Source organism: Homalodisca vitripennis, chromosome 4 (assembly GCF_021130785.1).
Source record: "Homalodisca vitripennis isolate AUS2020 chromosome 4, UT_GWSS_2.1, whole genome shotgun sequence".
Lineage (NCBI taxonomy): Eukaryota > Metazoa > Arthropoda > Insecta > Hemiptera > Cicadellidae > Homalodisca > Homalodisca vitripennis.
In genome coordinates, this window is record NC_060210.1 from 159,016,382 (window position 1) to 159,027,373 (window position 10,992).

At 33.6% G+C, this 10,992-nt stretch overlaps 2 long non-coding RNA genes across 2 annotated transcripts; both read right to left on the reverse strand.

Annotated features, from left to right (window-relative positions):
- Positions 1-1,094: 1,094 nt before the first annotated feature.
- LOC124361510 lies at positions 1,095-5,486 on the reverse strand. Its single transcript, XR_006922310.1, has 3 exons — positions 5,454-5,486; positions 4,183-4,341; positions 1,095-1,138 (listed from the first exon to the last, which is right to left on the reverse strand). It is a non-coding gene; the product is annotated as an uncharacterized LOC124361510 (long non-coding RNA).
- A 66-nt stretch (positions 5,487-5,552) lies between these two features.
- LOC124360426 lies at positions 5,553-7,788 on the reverse strand. Its single transcript, XR_006922242.1, has 3 exons — positions 7,757-7,788; positions 6,070-6,291; positions 5,553-5,690 (listed from the first exon to the last, which is right to left on the reverse strand). It is a non-coding gene; the product is annotated as an uncharacterized LOC124360426 (long non-coding RNA).
- Positions 7,789-10,992: the final 3,204 nt, after the last annotated feature.

Here is a 10,992-nt window from a genome sequence, read left to right on the forward strand (position 1 = left end):
AACAAAAACAAATTAGTCTTAAGTTACATATAATTTTAGAGGCACAGGCTTAATGAGTTCCATTGAACGGCTTGGCCAAAGAATAAATTTGAAGTATATCCTTATTTTTTATAGGTAAATATATATGCGGAATATATAGATATACATGCAGGAAAAGACTGCAGGTTTTTTAAGGGAAAAACTGAAAACAGAAATTATAAACAATGAACGTAATGTGAAATGTCATTAGTGAACACTTTTTGACAACTATCACATGCCCAGGCCACACATCATGATATAAGCTTTTCTTTCAATTTAAATATTCTCCTATAACTAACTTAACTTAATGCTGTTCTCCAAAAGATCAACTTATATGTAAAAATAGGAATAAAATATACAAAATAAACCAGGATATGGGGTTTCCACATATAATTTATGAAAAATATCTCAATTTATATATATAGTGCACTTAGTCTTTAACTTATATGAGTTTGATTCCTGACTGGAATACTATCAAGCATCATACATAGCCCCTTCACTGTTTTTACTTTTGGGTCTGCAATGAACTATTGTGATTTTTTTCAGTGTTTCAAAACAAATAATTCAAAGAAAACCATGAGCTAAGACTTTTAAAAGTTGAAGATAGTTCAATTGCAAGGCTGTTAGGTGATTCCAATTGGATAATGACACTAATGTCATCAACATTAGGTGACCCCTGTTTGATTTTTTAAGTTAATTTACATAGACGATAAATAAAAGAGGATAAAGCATAGAATCTGGCAGAACACCTACATTTAATTCTATATTAAACTACTGTTTTTTGTAATAAAGTCATATTTAGAATACTTTTTAAAGAAAAGTTTCTTTGAAACTGACTAGGAAATGTTTCATTTAGTTTGCTATACCTCATATTGTATTTAAGAATAATACTTTTTGGAACTAAAGAACAGAAAGAGAAACGAGAACAAATAATAGACATTTGTATTTGGTTTGAATGTTAAAAATGGTATTTCTTATAGGGGTAACTGTTCTGGCTCCAATAGAATCTCATTCACTGCACAGTATGATGGTTGAGAAAGAGCGTAGAGAAACAGCTTCACCCACATCTGATGGCTTTCAGTATCGGCACTTTGGTACTCCAATCAAACTGCAATTCTGCCTGAAATTTAAAATGATTCAAACTCTAAAAAAATTGATATATTTATATGTACACTTTATTCTTTATTTTTTTTTATTTATCAACACATGGAGAAATCTGTTAGCTCATATTTACATAACTTAATTTCATGTTTGATAGAATTTATATAAATTTTAATTTACTCTTTCATATTATTTTAACAAAATATTTTAATTTCTAATATTTTTCAATTTTAAAAACACACCAATATACAGTGTGTATGGATACACTATGTTTTAGTTTTTGATGGTAAAGATGGAGGGATGGAAATCGGGATACCTTTCTAGGAAATAAAAAGTGAACTTTTTAGTCACTGTTACAACTTTGCCCATTTCCCTAAAATGGTATTTGGGGGAGGGGAGGTGGCTCAACATTTATTAAATGTAAAGACCCCATTAAGTGATGCCCTCATTTGTAAGGTCTTGATAAAAAGAATACAGTGGAGACTAGAGCTTTCTATCTCAACCCAGTACTAAATGGCCAGCTCACTGAAATTAATTAAAAATTGATTGAGGCAAAACATGAACATCCACATTCAGAAGGTAAATAACTTCAATATAATTTTACAGTTATTACCTGCTGCAGGGCAGGCCCCCCCTTATCTTATGAGTTTTGAGGAAGTCCAGTCCAGTTTCTGGTTGGAATTAACAAAGTTAAGATATGTTTTTGCGATACTTTACGTTGAAATTGAGTGATGTGAACAAGTGCATTTTATGATCCTGATAATGCGAGACTATGGAGACCGGCTGAAATCTTGTGATGAAGTAAGGAATTTATTTAACGACACTTATCCCAATCTAAATCAGGAGTTCAACAAACAATCCAACATTTCCAGAAAACAGGCAGTGTTAAAGACCGCCACAAACCTGGATGACCAAAAATCGGCTACAAACAAGGCATTGTCACTTGACATTTTACAGTCTTTTGTAGAATATCCTTATGCCTCAATAAGAAATGTTGTCATTGAAAATTCACATCTAACACACTTTTAACCAATGTTTTATTAGCATATTAGGGTTAATTGTTAAGACATGTCCTTAAGATCCTAAATGTGCTCTTTTTTACATCGTCAAACTTTAATAAAGTTATTTGGCCAAACCACTGACAGTCTTTTGGTAGCTCTGAGGATTAAATGTTTAGGAGTTTTGATGCAGGATTTTTTAGGGACTGCTTTATTGATGTCTCGATGGTGAGAAGATTCCATAATATATTTTCTTTGCTAAATACCTGGAAATGCATGTATTAGACGTAATGAGATTGTAGATGAGTTGGTAAATTGAGGGAATCATCATTATTCAAGAGATCAGAACCATTCTGTATTTCCAAGAAACGTTGCATATCTGACAATGAATTTCTGGGCTGTATGCCCATCATCGGTGGCTCATGGTTGAGGATCTCTGTATTTCATTCCCACCCTAGGTAGATACCGTTGATAACCGCAACTTGTTTTCAGAATACTATCATCCAAGAATGACTCAAATAGGATGGGGATGGGGATCTTTTTGTGAATACCTTGTTAACTCTTTTAGTGCCAGAATTAAAAAAAAAATCATAACCCCTGAGTGCCACCCATTTTTTTCGCCGTGAGGTCCCAACTTGCAAATCTGACAGATTAGACCTAGAAGTTTTTGGCTGATTTAACCAATTCATTTGACAGTTGTTCTACCAATTGATTGTGAAAGGTTAAAGGTTTATCCGAAAACTGAATACAAAATATCGTAATAATTGATTTTCTGTAATTTATTTTTCACATGTCCGGAAAACAGGACGTTGGCACTATAAACGTAGGTTGTTTGGCATTGTACAGTCTGGATGAATTCACTACTCGTGCAAGGACCTCATCTCGACAACGCCACTCCATATTAAGTTGCATACAAATGAATTGTAATTATCAATTGTTTTGACACCATTCTGTGCTTGAGGCTCAATGAATAAAGTTATTTGTATCTGTGTTTGCATAACGTCCCGCTAAACCAGAACGTTGGCACTTAACGTGTAGTTCGCATAACGTCCGGGAAAACCGGACGTTGTGACTTTAGAGACAGTATACTCAACACGTCCGGTGGCACTAAGAGGGTTAATGTGTTTTATAGACAGAAAATGCTGAGTGTATGCTGTAGGACTGTACAGGAGAGGGAAAACGAACTTTTGTAGGAGGAACTTGTGGTTAGGTGAACTACTTCACAGGCCTTCAGGACACTTTTCAAACATGAAAGATTTAAAGGGCTTATAAAACCAGAACCATTTTATAAAAAAGGGCAGTTCAGAAACCATTTATAACAATTACAACAGGCATATATGATTATTTGTTTAGAGTGTGAAAAGTTTAAGGCCAAAACAAAATAAGAATCCAAGCCACTGAGATGCTAACCACTAAAACTATCAGTAAAAATGAGTGCATAGGTCTTAAAATCTAAGTCCTTCAGGCAAGGGTCCAAAATCCTTTTTGAACAGATCAGAAAATAGTAATCCATGATACACATATTCATGTTTTAGAGCAAAAAGAGATAAAGTCGTTAGAAAAAGAGCTAAAAGAAAAATCAGCAAAATCAATACTGTTGTTTTTTCAATTTACATTCAGCAAAACCCTAATTACAGTAAAAAGATGAGTTTTGGACTACCTGATTTACTTCACCCTATCCTCAACATCCATAATTTATATGACTGTTGCTGTCGCTTGTCCTTCTTTTTAACACCTACAAAGTTATCTGGTGTCACTTGGTACTTTCCTTGCTTATATTTTTATAACAAAGAATTTCTTAAGTATGATGTTTGACTAGGCTATTGTGTTTCTTAGATAGTATTATACAAGATATTCATGTTTATTTTGCTAACCATTAGTGCGGCAACTATTTTTGAAACAAAACATAACAAGGGATATAAAAAAGTCACATCCAAAATTTTTCATGGATCAAAGTTTATAATGTAGCTAATTATAATGAGTAATTAATCTATGTTGATCTATAAGTTTTTACTAAATTTAAACTGACCATTGGAATCAATAATTCTGAATATAGAAATGTTACCTCTGGATCAGAGACATGGTTGTGCAATTCTGAGCTGACATCTCCCGGTTGAACATCGGTCACTTTCACCCCCAACGATGCTAGTTCCGACCTCAAAGCTCCAGATAAGCAGTGAACAAAATATTTTGTTCCACAATACACCGCTAACCCTGGGAAAGGCTGTTAAAACACATACAGTATTAATAAGAAAAAAATATTAATTTAAGGTCACTTATGATAAAACGTCCTTTTATACCTACATTATAAATGTTTCTTAGATTGGACATGCAGTGCTGGATAAACTAAGTACCTACTTTTTGCCAGTTGATTACAACTTCATCACAAGAGTTGTTTTATCAACCTAAGTTATATATGAATAATAGAAAACATTGTTACCAAAAGTTGTGAAACAAAGTTTTTTTAAAATAATTATTTACAGATCTTCGATGGTATAAATCAAAGGGCTGCTAAATGTAAAAACATGGTACAAGGTATGAGTGAAACAGAAAAACTACATACATGGTGAAAATAATATTTGAAATTGCTTATGCGTTTCTATCTAAGGAACTGCCAAAGCTTTGAAAGAACATGGATAAGGGGAATAATTTGTGTTGAAATATAAAAAACCATATATAGTGAATTATACCACTTTGTTCATTCATACCATTTTAAGTTATTGTATGTAGCAATTTAGCTCCTAGGCAGCACAACGTCTATTCATGACCTGCTCAGAGGAGTCAGCACGTGTGTAAGCTCTGGGAATTAATGTTTTATATATCAATTACTTCTCTAAACTACAGTGATACCATGTTATGACTTTTGCTCCCAAGCTGCGCAACGTTTAGTAATGATTGCTCCGACGAATACAGCTCTGGGAAGTGAACGTGTTATGATTTTCATTTGCAATAGGTCTGTTGGATATTATATACAATTAATAATAATTTATTTATGAAATTATTTATATAGTTAATATTAAGCTCATATACATTGTAATATGTATATCATTGTTATTTTAGTTTCTTAGGTGGTTTGTACCGAGGAACACTTAAAATAAAATAGCTTTTTCTATGTTTTTATAGAGCTAATATTCTTATTACCATTCTTACTAGGACTCTTAGGAGAATTTAGTGCGCCAATAATGTTGATACCAAAAAGTAATTACTAGAAATTTTTACCATCCACTCCTGCCTGAAGTGATATTGATGGTATGGTCATCCTCTCTTGTTATCACTCTCTCAAAGACTATCTTCAAGCAGTTGACTGGGTCTGATAAAGTTAAATGTAAGATTTACCTTCCTTGCTCCGTCTGAAGTGATGTTGACGATTATGGCCAGACCCTCTCGCTACCATTCCTCCGAGGACCCGCAGCTAGGCAGTTGAGTGTTTCCATTAATGTTGACATTGACCATGTGCTGCCATCTCGCCAAATCACATTTCTTCATGAACTGGTAGAACATGACTCCAGCATTGTTTACCAGCACATCTATTGGTCCCACTCTACTTTCTATCTCTTGCATACAAGTAGAAACCTAAAGTATTACATTTTATTTAAAAAACTATATTTTTACATTTGACTTTATTAAATTCATGTTAAATTGGTTATGATATAGGGAACAATCTGTTGATAGTTAATTTATAAAATATTCATGTTAGAACAATATAAATGAATTAAATAAGTACTGAATGCACTCTGCATAGTGAAGAAAAAATTAAGCTGCAATTAGATACCAAAGATTTCTCAGGACTGCAAGTGACAGATTCTCTGTCTATTACTTTACATTTGCAGGAAAAGGTAGAAAGATGATCAAATTCAAGTGTTTGAATCTTTTACAGAACTGAATAGGTTTGTAGCGCAAGAGCAAGTTTCCTTTCAACTTTAGATAAATATTTCTTCAGGAAAAATATTACCTGCTCTGCATTGCAGACGTCTAGTTGAACTGGAGTAGCCTCAGCACCAGATTTGCGCAGTGAGTCAACTATAGCCTGCAAACCTATCCAGTCTTCTAGCAGCCAAAACTACTCTTGCACCAGCTCGCGCCAATGTTCGACTAATACCTTCACCAATGCCTGAAGATGCTCCCGTAACAACTATCACTTTGCCTTTCAGGTTTCCATAAGGCTTTACAATATCTAGAAACAAAAAAATTTGAAAGACTAGAGTCAGAGTGATAGAAACTATGGTTTGGTCATAAATTACAAAAAATAGATTCAACACTAATTTTAGTGTTCACTGCGTATGAGACACATGCTAACTTGGCAGTGTTTTGTTCTGTCTGAAACTGAATGCCTCATCTGATACTTTTAAAAGATCACCTGTCCTTGAAAGAATCTATGTACATGCTCATTGGTGGTGGTTCAAATTATCATTTTTAAGCCCTTGGTTCCAAGGTTTAATTCACAGAGAGGACTTTTAAAACCTTTTAAACTTTACTGTATAAAATAAGATCTTCATTAAACTTAAACTTTTGTACTTCTTGTGAATATGTTAGATTTAATCTGTTTGTCTGCCACATTTTTCGTGTACTGGCCTCCTATAAATAGATTGATTTTGGGTTTTGGTCCTCAGATGCACGGTCCCCACTTCACTTTACTTGAAGTGGCCCTCTGAACCTTGTCTAAAATGTATATCTTGCAATAATGGCCAAAAGCATTAACTGATTGTCATTATTTTTGGCATGCATTGTTTATTTTGGACAAAACCATCTGATGTTTAGTGGTTCTGATTTATATAAAGATTATGAATGTGCATATATACATTCAAAGGCGGATTCAGAACTGATTTTCTCAAGAGGCCACCTTGGTACTAGTTTTAACCACTTTCTTTACTGTAAAATGTAATTTTGAAGTTTTTATGCCACAAAAAATAAAATTTTTTAAAATAAGTTATATTAATACTCATACTCAAAGTTTATTTCATTAATTTGAGTTTATTTTATTTTTGATGGTTTACAATATGAGAGTGATTAAATTATTTTTTCATAAAACCGCATTTTTCAAAACTCTTGGGGGGGGGGGGGTCATAGCCCCTCTCCTGGACCCGACACTGTGTATGTTACAATCAAAATAAGGTTAGCAAAAATCTACTGTTCAGAGACAAGCTAAGTATCCAATTCTAATACATGTTATTCTACAAATAAGATAAACCCACTTGACCAGTGAGAAACTAGGTGAAAAAAACTAAATTCTCGAGTTACTAAAACCCAGGTCTAAAAATTAAGTTTATGTGGTTTTTTATATATTTTTGTCTCACTGCATATTTTACACTCTTTATATTATCAATGTAAAGATATTGGAAGTATTTTTAATTAACATTTTTAGTTTTCAAACAATAATTACATAAGTATATATTTTTTGTATTTTTAATCAAAAATCATAGTTGGGGTCACTACAATTTAAGATTAGGCTGCATGTTTATTATTAAATTTAACTTTCAAGTACACTTTTGAAACAATAAAAAGAAAAATTAAAGTCATAGCTTAGTACTGTGGTTATAAGGAAGTCCAACTATTAAAAGATAGTTGGTCACAACAACATTCTATTCCACTCTATCGTTGATCATCTAATTACTGACTTTGATTGTAACTGAAAAACTTACTTCTATCAGTCTCAGCTTGTGGTAGAATTCCCCACGCTTGACAGGCTCTCGATGTACCAGGTGAATAGTTCAGATGATACTTGAGGATAGGATATGTTTCATCTTCTTCAAAACATCAGTTAAATTCTCTTGACTGTAAGTGCTGTCAGACGAGAAGTAAATTTCTTCTCTAATAGGGGAAAAAATCAGTTTTTAATTGTATGTATATTTTTTAATATGCTCTAAATTTAGTAGGATAATAATGCACAAATAGGATAATAAACCACCTCAGTAACTTCTAATACTATTACATTTTTTAGAGTAATTAAACAACTATTCTGAAAGTTTCTATAAGAAATTATATTATTAATTTATAAAGGGCTATGAGTTGGTATGGCAATAAAAAAGTATGAAAACTTCAAAAAGAAACATAAGAAAACTGAGCCCACTTGAAAAAACTTGGATGCTATATTTGTCTGCTTGATAAGTCATAAGTCATAAGTTCTTTATTGTCATTAAACATTACAAAAATGTGATAGACATAGTCAATTTGTAACAATAAGTTAGGCTATTACAATAATTTTAAATGTATGAAACATAAGTAGCCTAAAATTAATAGTCTATATAACAAGGTAGGCCCTAGTTAAATTAATAATATTATCAAACTTTAAAAAATCTTTTAAGTCATAAAAAGGGTTAGCAATTAACCATTTGTGAAATCTGGACCTTAAATAGACTAAGAGGTAAGGACTTGGATGCAATATGTAGTTTATTGTACAACTTGAGGCCAACAACATTGTAACTATTTGTACTCTTACTTAATCTGCAAAGTGGGATTACTGCCTTAGACTGATTGCGAGTGTCATGATTGTGAACATCACTATGTACGGAAACTAAATTTGAGTTATTTTTCACATTTACCACACAGACAAATATATACAGGTTTATCACAGTTAAAATTCTACTATCTACAAAAAGGGGTTTGCAATGAGCTTTGACTAGAGATTTGGTAACAATCCTAATGGCCTTCTTTTGGAGCAATAAAATATTATTTACATGACTGCTGTTTCCCCACAGGAGAACACCATAACATATCACAGAATGAAAAAAGGCAAAATAAACTATACGTAAATATTGTAATGGTAACATGGAAGAAAGACTCTTGAGCAAGTAAATTACTTTGGCTAACTTTGTGCACATTGATTCTATTTGGGGAGTCCAAGTTAACTTATTATCTACTATTATTCCTAATATTTTAATTTCTGTGATGGATTCAATATGGCCTAGGCTTACACTATTTTTTAAGCTACATAAAAGATTTTTGGGTTTTGCCCTGATTTCAGTGTTAAACTGTTTGCTGCAAACCAATCTACTGCTTGCTTCATGGTGTTTTCTACTACTAATGAAAGACTATTTACATCACTGTCAACACTTAAAAAAGTAGTGTCGTCCGCAAACATAGCGGTAAAGGATCGACTAATATTATTTGGCAGATCATTCATAATCAAAAAGAAACAATGTTGGGCCTAATATAGATCCCTGAGGCACACCTTCATTTACCTCAACTTTTTTAGATTGATCCTTACCATTATCTACATATTGCGACCTTCCAAGTAAGTACGATTTAAAGAAATCTAATTGGTGACCACAAACACCATAATAATTAAGTTTCTCCAAAAGAATCTGGTGGTCAATACAGTCAAACGCCTTACTCAGATCACAAGCTGTGATCTGAGCAAGGCGTCTGTCTTCGAAAGCCTGTAACATTTTTGAAATTAAGGACTCAAGGGCATCAACTGTCGATCTATTTTTACGGAAACCAAATTGTGAGTTTGAAAAAATATCATTCTCACTTAAAAAGGTACACAATTGCCTATGTACAACATGTTCTATGATTTTACCAATACAAGCACAAGAGATACAGGACGGTAGTTACAGACCTGGTTTCTGTCATTCTTCTTGAACACCGGCACAACTCTGGACACCTTCTGTGAAGTAGGAAACACACCCTCTTTAAGGCAAGCGTTTATGCACAGCATAAGAGGCAGCATTATTTCACTAATCACCATTTTCAAAATATAACTAGACAGGCCATATACATCTTTGCTTTTGGTGCACTTCATTTTTATTCACTGTACACAACAAGTCTTTTTCAGATACAGTTTCCCAATGAAGTTGCTGCTGAGGTTGCACGATGTTCCGCAGAAAGTGGCTTGAAGTCGCAACAGGTTGTGACTCCGCAGCCTTGGTAGCGTGTACTGACTGGTCGATGAAGAAGTTGTTGAACTCATTCAGCGGAAATGTTTTGTTGTCTCGTTTACGGCTGGGGATGTCTTCTTTTTTATAAGAGACCAGGCTGCCTGACAAGGGTTGCTCGACAGACTCAATTAAAGTTGACATTGGCTACTAGTTTGGCTTGATTTACTGATTTCCTTGTACCGACATCTGATCTCCTTATAGGCCCTAAGAGCCTGTTCGCTCCCAGTAGTTTTGAAAACTGTTCGGTAACCCATCACCCTCTTCCTTAAAATTTCCAGCTCCGGAGTATACCACGCAAGATGTGATTTAATAGACCGTTTCTTCACGGTATGAGCTTTAGCTTTTACATACTTCAAAGGGCAACAATCATTGAATATTTCTAAAAACTTGTTGAAGAACTGGTCAAACATGGTTTCTGCTGTCATTGTTTTGCACTTGAGAAGTTCTAGCCAGTTCATTTCACTTAAGCAAAATTTAAAAATACAAAATGCTATTTACAGAAATGTTTCTAAACCATTTTTACTGCAGGAGTTTCTTTGGGCGCAACTTCCAGCAAACAATTACATTTTATTTCCATCTCGACACCCTCATGATCTGCTTATGTCAGGGCATACAACTTTGTACTCATAAGCAGATGTCTCAATATCTGTGAAAATATTATCCAGACAGTTGTTTATTACCTTGTGGGTTGATTGTTGACGTAGTGACAGTTAAACTGAGCAAGAACAATTTTCAACTTCTTAACTGTAGGCGAGTTTATAGTGACGTCAAATTTAGCATTAACATCCCCACCTATAACTATGTAAGCCTTGAAGCGACCCAAATAAATTAAAAGCTGCTCCAGTTTTTTCTAAAAAATATATTTGCATCACCAGCTGGAGAGTGATAAAGAGTTATTGTGAGTAGGTTGAGGTAAGAAAGCAAAACTGCTGTACATTTTCAAAATGGAGCTCTTCACAGAATTGATCCACCGCTATACGCTCATACCTTAAGTTACT